Source organism: Lissotriton vulgaris, chromosome 6, assembly GCF_964263255.1.
Source record: "Lissotriton vulgaris chromosome 6, aLisVul1.2, whole genome shotgun sequence".
NCBI lineage: Eukaryota > Metazoa > Chordata > Amphibia > Caudata > Salamandridae > Lissotriton > Lissotriton vulgaris.
In genome coordinates, this window is record NC_141694.1 from 258,455,180 (window position 1) to 258,479,256 (window position 24,077).

Here is a 24,077-nt window from a genome sequence, read left to right on the forward strand (position 1 = left end):
CTTTGATCTTTGGTTTCAATAAAGGGGCTGGCCTTGGGAGACATTTAGATTAAGTGAGGTGAGCAGAAAATAGCAACACTACTCCCAGGACACTTTCAGAAAGTGCCAGTTTTTTCCTGAAAGTGTAACATCAGAACAGAAAATGAGTCATAATGCTAGACATGATGAAGGGTAATACCTGGGAACTGTAGCTTGGTTTGCTTAGTGATCATCACCAGTCGGGATTAGACTTGCAGTATGAACTCTTCTCAGCTGAGAGATGAATTGATAAAGGAAATACGCCTCCCCTAATTTCTACACTGAAGAACTCCTGACCACCTGACAGAGGACCTTTCTTCCGAGCTGTATCTTTTAAGATGGGACGAAAATCTGATCCAGAGCGCTAGTGGTAATAGCTTCCTGCTCATCAAGAGAAGCATAGTGTGTAGGTCCTGCCACTAAATTCTGATTGTCCTTGTGATCAAGTGAAGAATGGCCTGCTACAGAGAAAGTTATATCAGGAGCACAGAAAGTCTTATGGACAATGTGACCTGAACTGCTGAAGCAAAGTAGATGGGAACCAGTTACAACCAGTTGTAACTTGACATTTGGCTGTGAGACTGAACTTGAGGATCCCGCCATGAACTTCAACTCAAAGTTGCAACTAGTCTGTAAAGTGTAAAGATATGTCCAATCAAGTAACTAAACCTATCGGATTATTTAGGGATAAAATTAATCTCTGCAAGAATGAGACAAGGCTTACAACTTACCCCAAAGATATGGTACCTCAAAATAATTATTTGCCATGCCTAATTTGTGAAAGAATAGATACCAGAGCCCAAAGTTTTGTACAGACTTTATTGCAACTCAGGGTGAGGAATACCAAGACTGTGTAATCTTGATTCCACCAAATACCTCTTTCATTGAGCATCAGACCCACCATGCCCTTTTACTTCTGTCTTCTAGGTTCTTCTTTGACTCTAGTTTCTTTTTTGTCATTGCTTTGCTGTCTTTCTCTCACCTCTTTGCTTTAATCTCGCTTGCTCTGTGGCAAAGTCTGAGCAGTAAACTTAAGTGCTGCTCTTAAAAGAATAATGTTGATGAGCCTTACCTGGAAGCATCTATACTTTTGGCATTCCTTATCTGCTTCTGAACATGTGTGGTATCCGTAACATGAGAAAAAACACTGTGCCATGAGTGTGTATAATTAGTCTAAATATTTCCCTGCGGATAGAATTCTGAAGTTTGTGTATTATTTTAATTTTTACACATTACCCTTCCATGACGATTCTCAGTCATTATATAAAATAAAAAACTACCTGAATGGGGCAGGGTGGAAAATCCATGCGAAACACAAAATTGCAGAAATGGGCTATGAAAAATGATAGGCCATATAAAATTATGTTTTTGCAGTTGCCTGTATAACATCTTTTGGTTTTTAAACTTTTAATATTAAACTTATGCAGAAAGTATGGCCCATTTTGGAACAATATTCCCAGCTGCCCAATATTAAAAGCCATGGTGTAGGTCAGACTTTCTTGATATACCATGACGGTATTGAATTTTTCAAGAACATCACTTTTGAAACTTTGGCTTTTTAGCAGCCGTGCATGAAACTGATTTGTAAAATAGTCTTTGTGGCCAAATTGCGGTCACTGAGTACAACCCCAGGTGCCTAGTGGAGTTGATTAGGCTTTCAATACAATTTAAGGAAGGCACTTACTGTCTACCACTTTCAACAATCACCACCAGCTTTTGTTGAATTAAGAGGTATTGCTTTAATATTTGCGTGTGTGAAGTAGGCTCTCTTATTAAATATGTTTTTAGCAAAATATGAGTCTCCTTTTGGGCCTCCCTGTTCATGTTTGTGACCTATAATCAGTAATTTCAATAGGACCCACTGCATATTTAATTGTTCCCTGACTGAGTTGTCTTTGAACCACTGTCTGATTCCATTTACCATTTCAGTTTCACGTTTATAATGCTACCGAATTAAAAAAACAAGGAGATAGCTAAAGCCTTCATTTGTGACACCACAAAGGTAGGAATTCTGGAAATAAACTGCTGCAATATTCATCAGCAAGAACAACTTAGGCCGCCTATCCTGAGCTAGAATGATTAAATATGGGACAATCAAAAGACACTGTTCTAAAAATGCAGTTGTCTGGTAGAGTGATAACTTTTAAACCTCATGTTCTTATTGTTTGGAGCACTCCCTAGCTAGCCTGTTATGGTAAGATCTTAAAAGCAATGCATGGTTTAATCATCAGCCAGTTTGAGTAGCATCACATAGATTTCGAGCATGCTATTGGGGGTTACAGAGACCATCTAAGCCGTTTGTTTTGAAAGATCTGAGGGATATTCAAGCCTATTTGACTCCGCACCATGGTAGTATTAACTTTCTGGAGCTTTCTATTGCCTAAATCTTGGTGGCTGTGGGACCCTTTGTTAAAATAGGCAATTTTTTTTAAGACAGAGGTGCTTATCAGATAATTAACTTGGGCATTCAATCTTTGAGTGGAGTCTAAGGAAAGAAAAAGGGCTTTTACTATAGAGACTGTCAAAGCCTTGATCTTCTAGTATCTCAAAAGATGGATATTAACATTCAGAAAAGAAAGTTCACTAAAAATGCATGAGATGTAAAATAGAGAAGGAACACTGTTATGCTGTATTTATATTAAGCTGTTAGTTTGGCATCCATTTCAGTAGATTTCAGGAACCGAGAGATATTTGTGAAGTATTTCCCAGACAGTTTAAAGAACATTTGAATGTCAAAAGTGTGTTCACTGGGCAATCTATATGCATGGAACACCCTTATTCCTGCTTGAGCTGAGCTTACGGTATTGTTAAGGTGACTTTGACTAATATTGTTGTAGGAAGACTACTATGTTCATCCATTATGGCACATGCTGAGTCAATTCTAGCCCTAACTCCCTCAGGATTCTCTAGCCACCCAACCTTTTGAAAAAATGCTGCAAAGTTCATTGAAGGTAAGCTCACGAAAGAAAACTCTGAAACACTCTTTGCTGACCAATACCACTGCATAAACTGAACTCTTCTTCTTCTCTCACACCACTTCTATGATCGTACTTGATTGCCAAATAACTAAATGCCACTAGTAACTCTAAGATTCCCTTTGGCCATCAACTTTCTCTCATTCTCGCATCATTATTTAGATTCAACCTTTTGATCCCAATCCTCATTAATGGAGATCCACAGATTAGCTCTTCAACAATTTGATTAATTCTTCCACAATCTAATAACATCCCTCATCCATTTAATGTCCCTCCTGTTGGACCTCCCTCCTTGCCTTTTACCCTGTTCCCTTCTGTGCTCCCATACATATTTCAATAGCAGACCTTCCTCTGACTTTGAAAAAGACTCTTCCTTGGGGAACATTACACCTTCTAGGATGCAATTGCTTTCTGTAGAACATTCACAGCACTGCAAAATATGTATTATACTCCACGAAATTCTACCCAATACTCATATCCATCTGGACATTGCACAACAGCTTCCTTTCTCTTTTCTCAATTCCTACCTATTACGTTGCAGGCCTTACATCTCTCTCTGTATCCTATGACATCCCTTTCTAACACTGTTGCATAGTTTCGGCGAGACATACTGCCTTTCTCTAACACCTATCCTCAATTGCCAGACTGCTGTCAGTGACCAGACACCCAGGAGATTTCCATTCCCTCATATCTACTCCCCTACTACTCCCATTTCTTCACCTCAGAGGTACTTCCAAATGCACAGAATAGCACACGCACTAAACTGGGATGATCTGCTGATGTCCTGAAGGAACAATGTTCCTCCAAACTCTGCTGTGCCCTCTGACCTCTCTAAACAATACTCTAAATCAGGACATGGATGGCAGAACAATGTCAAAGGGAAGTGTGTGTTCTATGCTAGCAACGAGCATTGAAGGACCAATTACTGGCACCCTAGTTCAAGTTTTTATTTTATGATTTGGAACTCGTGAGAGGTCCACATAAAAAGTGCAACAGCAAAACAGTACAAATATATAAAATCATTCAGTTGTTACAAAATAAAGATGACCGACCTGATTAATATAAATTCAAAAAGCATTAAAAAAAGTTAAATATTCTAGAACAAAACATTTCATTAGGGGGGCTTAAGATCGCTTCAGAAAATGCATTGGCAGATAGAATACCTAATTTCAGACAAATTGGTCTTATCCACTTACGCCGTGAATTTGACAAAGCTGGGCAAATAAACAAAACATGGGAGAGGTCTTGGATCGAATGGTTACACAAAGTACATATGTTGGAAGAACCATACCATTTGGATAGGAGATTATTCAAGGGTAACATGTCTTGTCTTAGCAAGTACCAAAAACGCCCAATGCCATGTGGAAGATTCCAAGATACATAATATTGCATGGATTTAAAAACATAGGAATTAATCAACGACAGACTGCTTTTCTTTGATACAATAGAGTCTCTATCCGACATAAAGCTTAACCTCCACGTTGCTGATTTTAATAATGCCTTTAATTGATAAGAAGAAAGTGAAAACAAAGAGGATTCTTCCAATCGCAACAAAGAGACCGCCTTTCTAAAGTTTTTTACGATTGGAGAAAGTTCTTTTAAAGGACCCAGTAATTCCTTTTGAATGAGATGTCTTAACGTGGAGGGTTCGCATTTAGCTAGATCGAAGACCCATCTGACTATCCCAGCTCGTGCTTGGACCCAGCTACTTCTTATGCCAAACTCAAGCCTAAGAGAGGCCACAGAACAGACGGAATTAACAGAGGATAGTTGTCGCAAGAGTCTACCTTCAATAATGTGGAGAAAACCCCATTTGTTCACATCAATGAGTTCAGTACCGTACAGTAATGAGGCAGGGATTTTTGCTCGGAAAGCTTCTAACAAGTAGGGAAAATTACGTTTTCCTGTGGCTTTATAAAGAGCATTTAGACCCTTGCCCTGAGTCAGAGCCTTGCGCATATTATTCTCAATATGGGCCTTGTCACTCATATTACCACAAATTATTTTCGCCAAAAATACATATGAGTTTACGATTTCTAACTTATGGCCACCTAATGTCCATACGAAACTCCCATGAGCAGGTTTTTTCTTCCCCGACATTCACATAACTTTACTTTTAGAGATGTTTATCTGTAGAAAGTGCGACTCTGCGAAAATATGTAATGCCTGTAGACGCTTGTTCAACCCTTTCGGTGTCAAATCTAACAACAATATGTCATCGGCATACATTAAACACACAATAGCTTTATCCCCCAATACAGGAGCAATTCCACTGCTCAAAGATAGAACTTGAGGGAGATCATGAACGTAAAGGGAGAACAATAAAGGAGCCAACAAACAGCCCTGTTTGAGTCCATTGGCCGAGGGAATGGATTCTGACAAGCCTCTTTCTATTCCCAACAATATTCTGCACCAGGTATCCGTATGGAGATCCCAAATTAAATCCATCAGTAAAGGTGGGATGCCTAAAAACAATAGTTTCCTCCACAGCAGGTGGCGTTCAACTTTATCAAATGCCGTGGAAAAATCTATGAAGGCAGCATATACCTTTCCACTCCGGACTCTGATGTATTTGTCCATAATCACTTGTAAAGCTGTTAGATTATCCATGGTGCCATGTCCTTTACGGAAACCCGTTTGTTCAAAGGGGAGAATATTGTTCTGATCTACCCATTCAGATAAAAGTTTCAAAAGGCATTTGGCAAAGACCTTGCCAACGGCATCCAGAAGGGCAATCTGGCGATAATTTTGAGGCAAAAGTCGATCGCCCATCTTGAAAAGGGGAACCAAAATACTCCCCTTCCAAGATGGGAGAACAGCCCTATTCAAAAAGCAGCGAGCAAATACAGGAAATAGAATTTTACTCCACTTTGTGCTACTCTGCTTTAAGACAGAGATAGGCAACTCATCTGGACCCATGGCCCCTGATGTACGCGTTTCACGGATGGCCAACTCAATGGACTTTTCCGATGGGGGTTCCTCATGAGCCAAATGCACTACGTTGGAACTTCCCTGAAGTGAGTGTTCCCCATTGCTTGCATATAGATTTTTAATATGCTCAACCCAGATACGTTCCTCAATAGGAATTGGGGAGGGGCTCGACCTTGCACCACAACCCTTACCAATTAAAGACCAAAATGTTCTTACTCGGCCATGAAAAGCTGCCTCTCTCAATTGCATCCAGATTTGGTCTTCCCTCTCCTTACACAGTCTAAGCTTTAGCCTTTTCCTTCTCCTTTTTAATAAAGTTATCCTGCAAGATCTTTCGGGTAGGATTTTCAATTATTGGTCCCTTACCAATTTATTTATATCTTTATTTAATAGACGAATGGAACTGGGAGGTAGGGCTGGAAGCCTGATTCTTTTGGGGTATCTTGCTGCAGCGGTCACATTCAGCAATAAATCTAAAAAACGATCAATTTCAGTACCATCCCAATTCGGCAAATCAGCTTTTGTAGCATCAAGGATATTGTCCAGCCCACTAAGAGTCTTTTTATCCCAATAACATCTCCCCGATGAACCACCAAAGCTTACCAAATCCCTATTTAACGACCAACGGTCAGCCATAGGAGGACAAATCTTTAGTGAGATAGCCAGAGAAGAATGGTCACTTAAAGGCGTTTTCGAGATCTCAAGATCATTTAGTAACATATAGGTGGAATTATCCACCAAAGCATAATCCAAAATAGATTCTCCCTGGCACCCTACTCTGTGTCTCTCATTCTTAAATGGCATATTACATGGAATCATCATTAACCCTACATATGGTGCTTAGACTATCTCTTTGCTTTACCCTATTGTCCAAGCTAAACCCATCTCTCCTCTGTTTGCATTATGTAAGTTCTCCTTAATTCATCAGTTGTGACAGATTCCAGAATTCAAATCAGAATGTGAGTCCATTCACAGTTACCAGTACTAGGCCAAAGCAGTTCTCTGCACTGTAGCACATTTCCTATTCAAACAGTTCTCTTTACTTTTGTCAGACTCAATCCCAAATTTCAAAAACAGTTCTCTTCATGAGGTCTCTCCTACTACTTGTCTTCAGTAAACACTATGGTTTCCATCATAAATGTGTCCTAACAATATCTTGCAAAGTTTATATCCATGTCCTGAGACAGAGTTCTTTTTCAATGTCTTAAATAGTAGCTAGACTCACTGGAGTCGAGGATTTGGCTGTATTCAGGGGAAGATGATTTTCAAATGGATCTTGGTCACCATGAGGATGTAGGCATATAAAGCCACAGGAACCTGGCCATTGATGTGCCCAAAGGGGAAATAAAAGCAGAGGCCAAAGATGTAGCAATCACTCCCTAGAGAAATATAGTCACGCTCCTACCAGGTGCCATTGAGAGAACATTGGAGTAGATACAGTGGGGCCTTGACAGATAGCAAGACATCACTCTTTATTTCCAACACTACAGATGATGGCAAGTATTTAAAGGATGGGGCCAGAACTTAAAGGAGTCACCGAGTGCCGGAGACCCAAACTCTCACATAGCAAGGACACTGACCTCCTGAGGTCTCAATCCTGCTTCCACAGTACAACCCAGATGAATCTCAGGAAAAATGATCTACCCCACCTGAAAAAGTAAAAGATGGCTTGACTGTGTGTTGATGTCAATCTGTGAGCCCCAAAGCAATATATTCTAATGTAGCAACACACTCAACTCATATCTTCATGAATTATCCCATAGCATAGTTGTCCCATGGAAATTTAGCTGAAAGCCAAAACACACTGCAACAGAGAATCACAACATATTATTAACACAATTCATATGCCCAGAAAGAAAATTGAAGACCTGTTGTTAGGATATCACTCAAACACAAAGACATGTAGCCCTCAAGGGGTCTTCACAATCCCTTCCATTGAAATAATAAGGAAAAGGGTAACCAGCTTCATTTTTGAAGACACTAACTCAACATATCTGATAGAAGTGAACACAGTAGTTATTATTTCTCCCTCCAGTATCTCCTTTAGTAATAGAGATCAGCATTAAAATATAGAATGTATATTGCAGGCGTATTCACCAAAAACATCATAGATCCTATATTTCTGATGAAAACAGACCTGGTGATAATAAAAACCTCAACCTCCACTGGGGAGACAAAAACAGATTAGTGAACTGCCTGTCTCACCATTCTTATTCAATATTATTTTATTTAATATTTTGCATCCTCCACAAACGCAAAAGGTTTCACCTTGAAAGAAGTTCGTATAAGGACCAATACTCCAAATCAAGTAGACTTAATACACCAGTTCCTCATCCCTTTTTCATTTCACTCCTCAGAGGAGGTTGTCACCACTGGGCAGCTCAGCACACCCAATTAATTGGTCAGAGATCTGAGGAGGGTTGATACCCCCATGTTAGAACAATCCATATCTCTAGGATAGAAATTCGATAAACTCACAAAGCAGTATAATGAAAACAGGATAACGCTAATGGATGCTTTTGTTGTTGCAGCAAATGCAATGCTCCAATCAAACAAACAACACCAACTTACTTGTAAAATCTCAAATCCAAAAGCCCTCAAATCCAGAAGTCTTCAAATCCAATGATATATGATGCAGCAGACACAAAGAGTGATCCTTCCAGCTCCAAATCTACATGAAAAGTGAACAGGACATGGACAAAGCACTGGGAGGAGCCTGCTGGACAAGAACAGGAAGTTGGAGACTCTGGGGCACTTCCTTCCTCTCCAAAAAATAAGTAAAATAAGAAAAAGGACTCCTTGCACAAAAAAGTACAGCCAAATGTCAATCCGAGGAGTTTTTTTCATCGAAATCATCATTTTCGAGAAGGTTTTATGCTGCTTCTCCAGATTGCAAATTTTGCATGTTCAGCATCGCAAGCTTTGCCAAACTTCCACCAGATGTCTGATGGCGCATCCGAATTACGTGTTCGCAATCGCACACTCTTGCGTGATCGTGCGGGTGGCTACCAAAATCTTGTTCCGCACGCGAACATATATGAAAACTCATCAGCGAATGCAGGGATCCCGGTAAGTCGCTAACATGAGCCCAAAAACGCATTTTGAAAGCGCAAACAAGGGAAAAACTCTGCTGAGCCGTGGATCACATAGTTTTCAGTAACTCCGTGTTTTATGTGGAAAGCTGAATTGCCAAAAATCCTCAAACTCCGTGAGTGGAGCGGATTTTACCGTCTAGGGTCAATTTTAGATGCATTGTTTGAGAAGGAGCCTGCCAGTGTTTTTTCTTTGTGGACTTTAAGGTAGAACAAATAGTAGGGTTTTGAACTTTTTAGGTTTCTTTCTGACCTGCGGTTTGAGTTTTGAGATTAGGTAAGCTGACTTCCCATTGTGAAGGGCTTTGTGAGTAAGTCCTCAGTTCTGTAACTGTGGCAAACTTCAATTGGGAGGCAATTCACTTCTTTTAGAGCAGGGGACATTTGGTCATATTTTTTTATTCCTGTGGCCAGTCTGGCTGCTGCATTGAGAGTGGTTCTAAGGATTGCAAGGTGAGATTTAGCAGTGCCTGACAAGATAGCGTACCCATAGTCCAATCTAGACAGCACCAGCGCTTACATGTTAGATTTAAGATCATTTGGCGGTAGCTAAGGTTTGATTTTATTCAGTAGTTTTGGGTTATAGAATACACTCTTCGGTCTATTTTTTATATGATCTTTCATGGTCAGTTCAGGGTCCATTGTGATACCTAAAGATTTGATGGAGTCAGCTAGGGCTAGACTGCAGTTAGGAGTGTCTATAGAGTTTAGCTATTCTTGCATTTGGGGGTCTGCTCTGTCTTCAGTATGAGGAGAATTTCTGTCTTATCTTGGTTGAGTTTTAGGTGGTTGCTCAGTAGCTGGTGTTGGACTGCCCTGTTGTACCAGTCTGTAGGCCTGTTACTGCTCTGCATTCTCAGAAAGTGCTGCTACTGTGATATCTGTGTGCTCAATATGCACTGTACAGACATCTAGGTTCGAGTCTCGGTAATGATGCTGAACACCCTGTGATTCTGGGCAAATCAGTTGCAGGCACATGCATCAAGCAATTTAGAAGTCGCAAAAATAGCGAATCGCAAAAAAATAGCAATTGCGATCGCTATTTACAGTGATGCAATGCATCAACCTTATTTTTGCGAAAATGTGTAACTTTTCGCAAAAATAAGGAATCGCTAAATTATTCTGAGAAAACCATTGCGATTTCTCATTTGCGCTTCTCAAATAAAGAATCACAAATAAGGAATCGCAATTGAAATGCATGAAAAATTGTAAATTGCGATTTTCATAGAAATCGCAAAATTGCAATCGCAATTTAAGAATGGACACAACCAGGTGGTAAAAATGAGTGCAAATCAGAAACAGCTGAAGAGCAACAGAAACTGATTCAAACACACCCACAATGAGGTTCCAGAATCCAAAATGGCTGGGCTGTTCCTGATGGCGAGGAGGATGAGGCTGCAAGCTGCTCGACAGAGAGGGGGGCAAATCAATGAGCGCATCTTCAGAGTCCGCATAACTTTGCTACGACAGGAGGAGGACAAAATATATGATAAGTATAGGCTGAATGGCCAAATGATACATGATCTAATCAATAAATTGGACCCCATCCTGCAACGACAGACTCATAGGACCAATGCAATTCCAACCCATGTCCAGATTTTATGTTGCCTACATCTACTGGCGTCAGGCACTTTTCAGGGAGTAATTGCAGTAGCAGGAGGTGTGTTGCAAAGTACATTGTCACAAATCTTTGAAGCGTTCCTTGATGCCATGATGGTCCGGATACACACACACATAAGTTTCCCTACCACAGCCCATTAAAGACCTAGCAGGAGTATTACCAAATTGCTGGTTTCCCCCAAGTACTGGGTTGTATTGATTGCACCCATGTGCCTATATGTCCCCCTGCAGCTCAGGAATATTTGTATAGGAAAAGGAAATGTTATCACTCCCTCAACATTCAGGTTGTGTGTAATGCCACAAACATCATTACGGACATTGTGTCACAATTTCCTGGCAGTGCACATGATTCATATATCTTCAGGCAAAGTGGCATTCAGACCCGTCTAGAAAGGGGAGAGTTTGGAGAGGGACATTTGCTAGGTAAATATGTGCAATACATCACTCCATTCCTTGTACAAATGTTAATGTCAAACAACTACTGACAGCCTTTCATACCTCACATGTAGGTGACAGCGCATACGCCTTGCGAAATTACCTGATGACACCATATCTCAATCCTGCCACTGCCACGCAAAGGAGATACAAAGCAGCACATATCTCAACAAGGAACATGATAGAGCGAACATTTGGGCTGCTGAAGAGCCGATTTAGACGCTTTCATAAGACCGGAGGAGCTATGAAATACAATCCCATAAAATGCTGCAAGATAGTGGCAGCATGTGCCATGCTGCACAACATAGCGACAAAGGGAGGTTTGCAATGGAGCTATCTGACAGTGACTCGGAGGATGGGCACCAACAAGTGCAACACCACCCTGCCCTTCAAGGACCAGGCGCAGCAGAAGGGCGCAGGCGCAGATTGAAGATTACACAGAATTACTTCTAAGGTGAGTAATGATGACACAAAAACAGTACATGCTATGAAAAGTATACTTTGTGTGAATGAATCGTGACCAGGGAACTGAAGCAAACTGCCAAAGTGACTAATGTCACAAGACTCTTGGCCAAAAACAATAAATCTAAATTTCTAAAGAAATATACTTGAAAGTCAGTGATTAGGTCACATCGTAGCAATGGTTGCGTCACCATTTAAAGCCAAATTTGAGCATGGGAGCCTAGCGTTTTTTCCCTCGAACACCCAGACGTCTGTCTGCGGCACCATATTCTTGCCTTACGTTGGTAGTGGATGGGGTGGCGCTGCGTGTATTGCGTCTCACTGCACTTGCAACAGGCATTGTTATACTGCTCAGGCTTGAGGCACACTCACTGCTTTCTTCCTGTGCAGTCATGATCACTCTGCTGGTAGATGCATTCATCATCTCTACCGGATTTGTCACTTGATCTAGTGCTTTGGCAAAATCTCCACTCCAATGACACATTTCGGTCTGCATTGTCACAGATCTACGCGCCAGCAGTGTTGTGGCTGAGGCCAGCCTATTGTTTGACTTTCCTTGCTGTTTGAGCTGCTGCATCAGTTGCCGGTGCTGTCTATTGCACAATGCATGCCCCTCCTGCATGACCTTTGTCAATTCCTGGGCACTACTGGCCAGTACTTCAATGTTGCCTGACATCTTAGCTATTTCCTCCTTCACTAATCGAGTGTTCTTGCCCTGCAGGCGATGTGAACGGAGCATCTGTCCCTCCAAGCCACCCCATCCGGATTAGTCAACTCCACCTGCTGTGGTCTGCGTGCTCTATGTCTTCTCCGTTGCAATCTGCGATTGCCTCTCCGGATCTGTGTTGGTGTGGGTGTGGCGCTAAATCTTTGACGTACACTGACCACAGGTGCAGCACTGGCCTCATCATCAGATGCCATGGGACGCAGTGTGGGGACAGGTGACCTACGGGAATGAGGCACACATGACTGGGTAGTTGGCAGAGCTTGTGTGTCTTCATGTTCTGATGCGCTGCTGTGGTGCATTTCCAGACCATCACTGTCCCCGGCCTCATCACGTTCTGTATCTGTGAGGTTAAACAGTGCAAAACAGCATCAATGTATGCTTGTGAGGTTATGTCACAGTTCACAATTAATAAATGTTATGTTCATTTGAACATCTGCTTCACTATTTAAAATCGTTTTTGGCATGTGTGTGTGTGTCATTGTAACTACTTGGACTGACTACAACTCCCATGATGCACTTTCCTTAGTAATGGAATTCTAGTACATGCTTTACAGTGTGCGCTTGCGCTGTGGTGAGCTGACATCCTGACTTCAGTAATTTGGACAATATACACATGCATTCCTCTTACCTTCAGACGTGTGTGCAGCTCCTGAGGTGTCCAGCTGCGTAACTCCAATAACAGCTTCTGGCTGGATTGTTGACTCCTCCAATTCCTCCATGGGAGTGTTTACAGTGTCTGGTGGTGTGCCCCCTCCTGTCTTATGTGCCTCCTTCAAACGGTCTGCAATGCGCGTTTTGGCACGACTGCGCAGGTCGTACCATCTCTTTTTTAATTCCTCTGTGGTACGGTGAGTCACCCCAATGGCATATTTTCCTTTTTTCCTGCTCAGGAACCTTCAGTGAAGCTTTTCTAAACAGCTTGTCATTGCTGTGCACTATACCCTCAATTAGAGTTTCTATTTCTTTCTCAGAGAATTTAACTTTTCTTTTCCTCTGCTGGATTTTCATGCTCCATTTTAAAGTTCTTTTCAGGCGTACTCAGTCTCTCTCTCTCTCACTCTCCTCTGCTCCCAGAGCCAGCTTCCTCCTCCCCCTGAGCCTCAGCAATGAAAAAGAGGCTTGGACAGCAGTCTTCCTGGTTCGGATGTCATCAACATGCATCAATTTGCAACCCCGGAATTTACGAATTCGCAGTTTGCGAAATCGCAAATTGCGAGTTTGCAAACACAAGAAATCGCTATAAATTCTGTTAATTTTACTGATTCCTTACTTTTTCGCAATGTTCGTGATGCATCGCGTTTTGCGATTCCTTATTTGCAATTCCTTAAAAATCGCAAATAAGGAATCGCAATGTATGTATGCATGTACCTGCTGATCTCCCCGTGTCTAACAAAAATGAATGTGTGTCCTCATGTAACGTATCTGGTGCTATGTAACACGCTCTTATACCCAATTCGATTGCAGGTCAAGTTTGCGCTATATAAAACTATGCAAAAAATAGAAACCTCTCGTTCAAACCTAAGTAGAAAAACGGTAGGGTGAATTCAACAGATTGCAAGCACAGTGCTTGGTTGTTGGGGCACGGCGCTCACAACTCAGCTCAGTGAGCCTCATCAGAGAGCGGGTGGGGGGCTCCTTCTGAATGAGGTAGGCAGAGGGAAATCTTTTGCAGTTTGCAAGCATGGCTTTTAGTCATTGGGGCCCTCCCAGCCCAGTGACCCTGGATGGAGAGATAGCAGCGGACTCCTCCAGATGGAGTAAACAAGAGGGTGGTGTCAGGCTCCGTATTACTTGGTCAGCAGCAGGATAGATTGTGCAGTTTGTGAGTGCAGCACTTCGTCATCAGGAGATGGTGCTCCCAACCCAGCCCAGTGAACCTCATTGGGGGGATGGAGTCAGGCTCCTTCAGCCGAGATAGACAACAGATTAAATTATGTTGGTTAAGGGTGCTCGTAGGACTCAGACAAACCCTCCAAACCTTTTTGTGAAGTTGGAAGAATGATGGATTCGACCTCACCAATAATCGTCCAGGAATACGCAAAACCGGGCAAGGGGATGCATTATCAAAAGTGTCCCTGGGAACAACGGGCATGTGCACTCACTTTTTGCATCCTGCGGTATTACAAAAGAGGCCACATATGCTTGTCAGTGCTCTGCTTTAATACAGATGATGCTGATGTACTTGTAGTGCTGGTGGATCCTAAGGGAAAATTCCATCTTTTGATTGGGGGTTTGGCCCCATGTAAATGAGAAAATGCTTTGCCATAATCCCTGTGCCATACTAATGATCATTTTTTGCTCACCACGCCATTCCAGTTTGGACCCAGCATATGCAAATCAGTGTCGACCCTGCTCCCCATGGGAACCGTCCAGCCTGAACTGCCAGGTTAGGTCCTTCCTCCACTGAATTCAAGCTATCCAGGCTAATGAGGGGTGATACCGGTCCTAGAATGCTTGTCCAGGGAGGATCTGGCCTGGCAGTTTGGGCTGGACTGTTCCAATAGGGAGCAGGGACAAGACTGATTTGGATATGGCTGGGTCCCAACTGGAATAGAGCCAAGTGAGCAAACAAATTATGGAGTTAGGCCCACTCGGTGTGAGCATTTGACATTGTTCAGCATTCCATCTCTCAATTGTTCTTTTTGCATATTAAAGATGCAGGAACAGAGACCATCGGAGGTGCACTGACTGTGTGCTATACAGAAGTGGCACACAGCTAGTGTGACCCCAGAGAGGCCCCTTGGGAGGAGATAAAAAGGCTCCATTGGACCACCCAGATTCCTCCATACACGTGGCTTCAGTCACTCGCTGCAACCTATCACTGCACCCACCTGCAGATGGATTTCTGTCCGCCTTTCACATGCAGGCTGGGTTATTACCTGCACAGTGGCAGGCAGGCCGGTGATTTCAAACAGCCACCCAGGGCAGACGTGAGTTTGTGACTGAACTGAGTGCAGCACATTAATTGTGATAGGGTCCACTGAACTGGTATGATCCTGGGACACACAGTTAAAGGTGCACTTCAGTAGCGCGCCCTATCCTGGTTCTCCAATTTAGGGCAATTAGACTTGTGCTGATAATTGTAGAACTACTACTGACCACTGTGCTGGGAAGTGTAAACACAAGGGAAATGTTGCCTGTGGACCATGACATAATGCTGTGTTTTTCCTCTGCCACAAGCCATTAAGGGATTTGACAATTTAGTCAATTGAATCATTTGAGTCAATTCCCCAGGAGGCTGACAGGTAATGTAAATAAAGCTAAATAACAGAAAACACCTTTCACCATACATGTCTTGTGGTTTGATTGCCCAGTGCCATTTTATTGTCCTGTGCAAATTTAGTGAAGAATGGATACTCTTTAATTTCCCTCTATTCTACTGTCACTTGCACAAAAACGTAGATGTTAGACGAACGATCACTTCATGCTGTTGACAGATAGACAAGACCTCCTGAGGTTATCATGTGGGGTGGTTTAGAGCACTAGGGGCTGGAAAGCATGGAGTGAGTAGTTAAATCCAGCTGCAACTAGCAGAATATGCACTTTATTAGAAATGAGACAAACATGCCTTAGCTAGACTGATCAGGAATTCACACTTTTTATTGGAGGTTGGGCTGCTGCTCAACTCTTCTTGTCCACAAATATATGCATGTTTTCCTACAGTTCACTTAAAGGTGACTTCAGCGAAACCATTATGGACCCCTCTGTGAGCTAGAAGAAGGGCCCTAATACACCTATCATGTGTGGTGGTATGTCCTTCTGCTGCTACTGTCTTGTCTTTATGGAATCCCCAACCTATTCCAGGAATACATTGGAGCTAAGGTCAGCAGTATTCCCTATCCCTCCATAAGCAGAGTCTGGAGAAGAACTCCCCAAGTTAATTCCTGAGGAACACTGACCGTGCCAGTGAGGCATGCTTCGTGCCTCATGAACCATGCAGGAGACCCACCCACATGCTTTTGCATAAAAGCATTACATAGATGAATGTTGGTGGTCGCCACCATTGAACAGATATGATCCTGGAAAGACCAAACCATCAGCATTAATTCTCTCAATAATAATGTTTCCTGTTTTAGATAGAATTGGTTGACTACCATTCCTACTCCACACCCTTTCATACGCTATCAGTCATGTTGTAGATACGATCCCTGTTATGCTATGTCATTTGTTTGTTCTAGACGATTGTTTTTTCTCACCACAGCTTCCTCAGTGTGATAATCATGAGTGGAACTCACTGAGCATTCAAACAGGAGTCACCATTGTTTGTAAGCAAGGCTTTATACAAGGACTCCTGACTGTGAAGCTGAAACATTTATTTTGTTGAATGTATTTTCGCACGCAAGGCCGACGATTGATAGCTCAGAATTAATAGAGAAGTGATTCCAGGCTGATTTAGATGAACCCTGTGGGTAATGCTGTTCTGACAAGAGAAGTTAGGAATTTACAATTGGACATGGTTTGCTTTCTTCGCTGTCTGCTTGTGACTGATTGATGTGGAAGTATTTAAATTATTTGTAGTCATTCAACACGAACTACCGCTGAGATTTACAAATGTTTCTAATGGAATAACAATAGTTGATTTTAAGACACACCAGCGCATTAATATAAACTGTTCATTTCTTGCTTTTATTTTTGATGTCTGTTATTTTTTGTACTTTTGGTGGGAGCCTACACTTTGGAACATGTGGATTTTTTGGCAAGAACCTCTTGTTCTGCAGCTGCTACGGGTTTTTTTTTAAATGTATTTTCTATGTGGAAAGAGTAAGCGGTTCAGTTATTACCAGAATTGTACACTTTGTGCAACATTTGGGCACTTACGTGAGTACCAAAACACATACACATCCCTCTAGTGAAGCATGTGAAGGATGCAGGTTCTATTTTATTCATCTGATAGATCTAGTGATCCTTTCCTTGTGAATTGGTGTTATCATGTGAAAGACATAATGAACACCATACGAAACACAACAGAAATGGAGTTATATTGTGTATTTATTAATTATGGGCTTTCTGTAAGGCAACATGTCTCATTGTTGCTTCCGTGAGGTTGTTTGATCAGTGATTGTGAACCACTTTGGAAGATCAGTCATGGAAGCCTATTGGTACTTCCTGATGATGTAGACATTAATGAGTAGCTTTACTAACGTGCAGCGCAGAATTGTGTTGCAAGACACAAGCTTCCACATAAACAATGAGGATTGAACCCCAAAGATTTAGGTTTGGTACAAACTCTCGGAGGGCTGTCAAACACTTATTTTCTGTGGCTTCTTAGAGTTGTTTGGATTTTTCAACCTCTCCAAACAGCACATCCTAATGACATAGAAACATCAAAACAAGCTCCCACTACAGCTTTACCAAGTAGTAGCTGGTAGTTGTAGCATAAAACCCTTAACACAATATAAATGACACATTCTAAAAATGCACGACCACAACAAATCCTGCCTCCTGATCCTCCTTGACCTCTCCTCTGCATGTGACACTGTAAATCACGACAATCTGTTATTGTTCTGGTACACAGAATGGGCTTCTCGGGTCTGGTGCTGCAATGGTTCTCATCCTTCCTCCACCAGAGATCCCAAAGAATAAAGGCGAACCACTCCCTATCCCAGCCCTCGCCTGTATCCATGGGTGTTCCACAAGGATCCGCCTTATCCCTCATTCCGTTCAATCTATTCTTGGAACCACTTGCAAATGCACTAAACTCAATGAACATTCTCTTGCAGATGACACACAACTTTACATGAAAATCTCCTCCCCTGACAATCTCACATCACTCAACACTACCCTCATGAACACTCAAAACTGGCTAACGGAGAACCACCTCCTACTCAACACTTCCAAAACCGAATTCTTGCTCATTTCTCCTCCTAATCATACCCCCAAGGTAGACCCCTGGTTGAACCATCTCGTTGCTTTCAACTCCCCCCGTCATCATTGACTCAGCCAAATCACTCGGCATCACCCTGGACAAACACCTAAATTTGAAGAACTATATTAGTAAGGTTTGCAAGGGAGCAAATCACCAGATGAGACTACTCAGAAATCTCAAAACTTTCCTCCCACAAGCTGACTTCAAGCAGGTTGTTCAAGCGCTGAGTCTACCGAGGCTAGATCACGGCAGTGCTACACTATCTGGCCTCCTGAAATATACCATAGCCCCACTTAAAGCAGTACTGAATGCAGCGGCCAGACTGACCACGTGTACTAAAAGATCTGTGTACATCTCCCCAGTCCTAAAATCGCTAAATTGGCTTCCTTTGGAAGCAAGAATACAGTTAAAGATCGTTTGCCTGACTTACACAGCTCTCCATCTCAAAACCCCCAAATACGTATGACAAAAGTTGGAATTATCTGGAGATGGTAGACCGTCAAGAAGCACTAACCCCTTCCTTCTGAAACCACAGATATTTCGAACAAAGAGAACTTGTTAAAGAGCTTTCTCCGGCTCAGCTCCATGGATCTGTAACTCTGTCCCCCTTGAAATTCGCAGTCTTACCTCCACGGTTGCCTTGAAAATTGAAACAAAATGATTCCTTATGTGCAAGTTCTTACCTTAATGGTGCTTCGATCTTTTACTTGAAGTTACTGGACTTACTCTGATGTTGTGTTTGCACCCTTTGTAATTGTTTCCTGCTTATGAATTTGACACAGCCTAACCTTGACCAACCGAAATTGTGTAGCGCTCTGATATCCCTTAGGATTATGTTTGTGCTATATAAAACTTTATAAATAAATGTATTAATATAAAACAGACACAATATATAAGAAGAGGAAAAGTGATTATAAAAACTAGTATTCACACGCACACACACACACACACACGTCTCATTTAAGGAGTTTTGGCACAGGGCAATGCATCAAGGTGAAGTGCCCTAGGTCAAAGCAAAAGGGCAGAAATGCATGTTGCCCTTTCCCACTGCGTTGGCACCGTTACAGCAGCCTACCACCAATGCAGGCATCCTTGCACCCTGAGACCCGCACAGGTGAGTAGCCGCACTTTACAAGCCCCTGATTTATTGATTGGTTGATTGAAGGGTGCCTGTGTTGTTAGCAGGATTGTTTGTGTGCAGGAAGGGGCATCTTCCTGCACAAAAACAATCTTGGGAGGCTTATTCCTCTTTTTATGTGTGCTGCAACACGTAGCACACCTGGAAAGATGATAAAATGAGATATAAAGTAATTTCTTACTGTTGCGCCTCCCCCGGGGAAGGGGAAGATTTGGGCTCATACTTAGGTTTACATGGTTTTGTAAATTTGGGGGACTGCCAAAATCCATTGTTGTTGCGTGGAACACCCACTGCAATGCCCATGAAACACCTCCCTTATGAAGAGAAAGGCAACGTTTCGATTTGCGCTACCCTGCTCTGCTCCATATCTATGAGACCATTCAAAGCCACGCAGAGTTGCTTTCCTTGACCTTATAAATATGTTTTTATAGTTTGTGCCACCGGATCGTCACAAAAAGTGATGCTCTGGCGGCATAAGGGGCTCATAAATATGCCCCTAAGTGTCAAGTATTTTGAGTGCTCTGTGGAGGACAGAGAGGTATGCAAACTGTATTTTCCTAATTATCGCACAGACAAGGGAAAACATCCATCCATCATCGACCGTAATAATGGCAATTTTCACTTCACAATCAATAATTATGTGGAAGAGAAATGCTATATGGATTGGGAATAGACAAATTGAATTGGTATCTAACTCACCAGTCACTGTTCCCACTGTTACCATAGCATTTCCCCTAAAACATACCTTTTCTTAGATACTTCATACTATAAGTTCCACATTGAGCTTTTCTGGTGACATGGAAATGGCACAGAATTGAAACTTACCTTGGTATTGAAAAATACCCAAGTTCGCATTTCCATTTGAAATCTATGACATTTAACTTATTATGTGAGCATTTGCATTAATTTTGTATCTTTATAGCATCATTGCGCAGGATGGAGAGAGGATGTCATTAGCAGACTTCACTGTTGCAGGTCCACTGAGCTCATTGCTATCATATACACACAGTGTGTGTGTTATTTTCTTCTTTATTACAGACACAGCTCCACCCCACATGCTCATGTGGAATACCTACCGATAGTGGAGATAGATCAAATGGTTATAAAAAAATAGTGGATTGAAAAACTTGACTCTGTATTTCCACATGGTTAAAATGAATTTGATTATATTGAGGCTTGGCAGTTAAAGAATGTTGTTAACCCCTTCCACGCTGATGACGAGCTGGGCTCGTCATGGCGTAGCCTCCTCGCACGCTGATGACGAGCCCAGCTCGTCACGTAACAGGCGTTTTCGCAAATCTCAGCGTGCGAGCGGAATTCCGCTAGCGCGCATGAGGTTTAAAATAGAAGAAAATAATTAATTGCATTTGAGGAATCATTCTTTAATTTATATAAATAAAAACAACTCTGAAACATAGTTCATAATCCATGTGCGGATTTTTGAGTGTGTGTATTTGTATGTGTATGCAGTGCAAGCCTTAAATTTAGTACTGTAAAACTGAGTTGTTATTTATGTAAACTTGACATGGTGTCACACAAGTGGTATTACAAAGGTGCCATTAGAATTAATGTCCTCATTCATCTCTATGGCAGATTTGCTACATTTCATGTTATGCATTTTTTGTGTACGTACTTCAGTTATTACAGTAGAAGCATATGCTACCTGAATTCCCCATATGCATTCTCCCTCAGATGATAAACACCTTTGAGGAGACTTTTGTTCTTTTAATTCCATCACATGTAAACTGCCCTTCATTACCAATCTGAACAATGTTGGATCATGATGCAACATGTTACAGGTTTAAACTATAAGGTTGACAGGACAAGTGTATCTGAATGGTGATGGCTGGTAATAATATTTTATTGTAAATCAATTACTATTGTTACACTTAGCATATGCAATATCATAGTGAGAATCACAAAAAGAACAGTTCGTCTAAAAAGTTAGTAGAATAAAAGAGTTAGTACAATGAAAGATGTAATAAGCTACTTCAAATCAATCAAGTTTTGCATAAATTCATATATCTTCTAGCTCCTGAATGGGCACATCTAAACAAATTACTAAGTGGTTAGCTTGAATCCACTGGCAAAGTGAGCAAGGGACCTAAGTCTGGGCATACCCTGCCAACTTAGGGCAAACAAAGCAAACACAAGGAGATGATGGACGAAGCACTGAAACTTTTCAGACACTCACCCCCAGTCACAGATCTGGATTGAATCCAACATCATTCTTTAGTTCACTTTACCACCTCAGTTCAGACTTAGCCATGTGCAAATCAGTCTTGACGGCAGTGGGTTTTGTATCGACAGGAACTGCTTGCGCTCTACTAGGTTACTGACTACTTGTCAAGTTAAAGGTAGTGTAAAGCAGTGGTGCCACAGGAAAAGGGAAACCCTCTGAACCCTTAGTACGGTGTTCTTACAACACCTGGACTAAATACAACGCAATTTCCTATGCACACACAAATCAATTAAGGTACAAATTGTATTATAAACAGACATCAATAAATTTCATTCTAGAAAATAAATGTTTCCGCTTCTTTTGTTTGAGCAATATTCTGCTGTTTTATTGCCCAACTCGCATTACTCGAGAAGACTGGAAAGGCAGACCGCCGGATTCGTGGCTGAACACTTCTTAAGGTCCAGGGACATACGGATCCTTACATAGCAACGCTTACACGGTAGGAGGGGATTCCCTCGCCCTCACTTGGAGCACGTAATTTTTGAATATTGTGACTGCGTCCTTACTAAAGATTTCGAAGATTCGTGAGAGGATCTATTGCAACCATTGAACATACATGATACCCTTACCGGGTTGGAATTATCACCGGTTAAGTGGGACTACAATATTCGCCATCATTGAAAGAAAGCCCTGAAGAGTCAGAGTAATCTTGACTCTGACGAAACACGTGTCGGCTTGCAAATCAGTCTTGACCATGTTCCTCAGTATTGTGGAAGTGGGAATGGAGGCATCCGGGGCAGTGGGAGCAATTTGCTAGACAAGTCAACCAGCACCAAGCTTACAACGGCGGCAATACGGACTCATGCCTGGCCGTGCCTGACTCCAAAATGGCAGCCGACACTCTGTCGATGATCGCATAATTGAAAAGGGTGAGCCTGCGGGACTGCATCAAAGAGCCTCAGCCGCAACAAACTTCACATTGCAGCAGGAAGGATATAATGAAGGAGGAGATCGGTGCCTCCCATGAAAATCATTAAACACTGATAACACCCAGCATTTGGCTGTGCTACATAGGAGCTCCCAAGATGGCCGGGTGCTTGAGCCAGGCGGGAAACCTGACTTTGTGGCACAGTTCCGCCTGCCCTTGAGCGCCATCCTCTATTCACAAGATGGAGCCCAGCATGACCTCAAGATCAGCCCGGGAATCCAGCATGCTGCTTGCCCCACCACCATCTGGCCTTCTACCCCTATGAACATCTCCAACTCGGGGATCCCTCCAGACCCAAAACCACCACCCTTGAGTGCAACACAACCTGAACTCCTGGCTGAACGATGGCAAGAATTTCCTGCTCTGTAAATATGTAATATATAATTGTCTAAGCCCTATCGCTATTAAAATGTAATCCTAAGTGACTTTACTATTTGTATATATATATATATATATATATATATATACAACATGCAACCTATTCAAGTGGATTGATTATGCAGCACTACTGAGACGAGAAGGCAGCACGCTGTCTCCGCCCACTTGGGAGAGCGTCACAAGTATTTGTTCAGCTGGGATCACTTTTGCTGTTTATGCCCGAGTCAGCCTATGAGGAAGTGCGGTGTTCGCACGAAAGTGTTCGCACGAAAGGCATAGGGCACATTGACTTTCATTCATTCTTTGGTGTTCCTGTTCCATTGAGCGCTGTAGTTGCAACTAATAATAGTGCTGAAAACTTACCTTCTTGTGAATGGCTGTTCCTAAGATGGCATTTTTGTGGCAAATATATATATATATATATATATATATATATATATATATATATATATATATATATATATATATATATATATATATATATATATATATACGCTCCACAGCACCAAAACAATTAAGCGCACTCTCAGGCAGGTGCGAATACATGCGGGAGTGCTTCCGCATATATATTGGAGCTCCACTCTCTTCCCACCACGGCTTCCGCCAGGAAAGAATTGCACTCTCGGGGACTTGTCACCATGAATTGATTTCCGCAACAAAGAATCAATTAATTAGACGCGTTTCGGAGTAAACCTTTCTCTATGTTTACCGAAGCGCCGTGCATTCACAATATTTAAACATTTTCACCCCGACATGAACATTAAAAGAGGACTAACATGTATCTTGATAGTACCTCTAGACCAGCGCCATCTTTATATGACTAACTGATTAACTATTGCATGCATAATTCATCCGAGAATTAAATTAGATAATCAATCAAGCCAAAGATGGGCAATCATTATTAAATTCATGTAAACCAATCAAGCCCTAGATGGGCATATATCCAGAGTTGAATAAGTACAGAATGTTTAGAGCCTCTCAACAAAATGCAAAACATCTCAAATATTTCAATTAGGACACATTCCACCATTGATAACTTTGAAATGCAAATCAAATAAAATTCTGAGGGGATAAGAGGAGAAAAGAAATAGAAATCAGAGAAAGGACAAGAGAAAGAAGCACAGAAGATGTAAGTATCACAAAGTTAAAATCATCAAACATTAACAGTTAAAGTATCCAGACACTTAAGATCATCGAATGCAGATACCAAAGACTCCTACTATTCACCCAGATGTATGGCCATTTCTTCACTACTGTTAAGACCA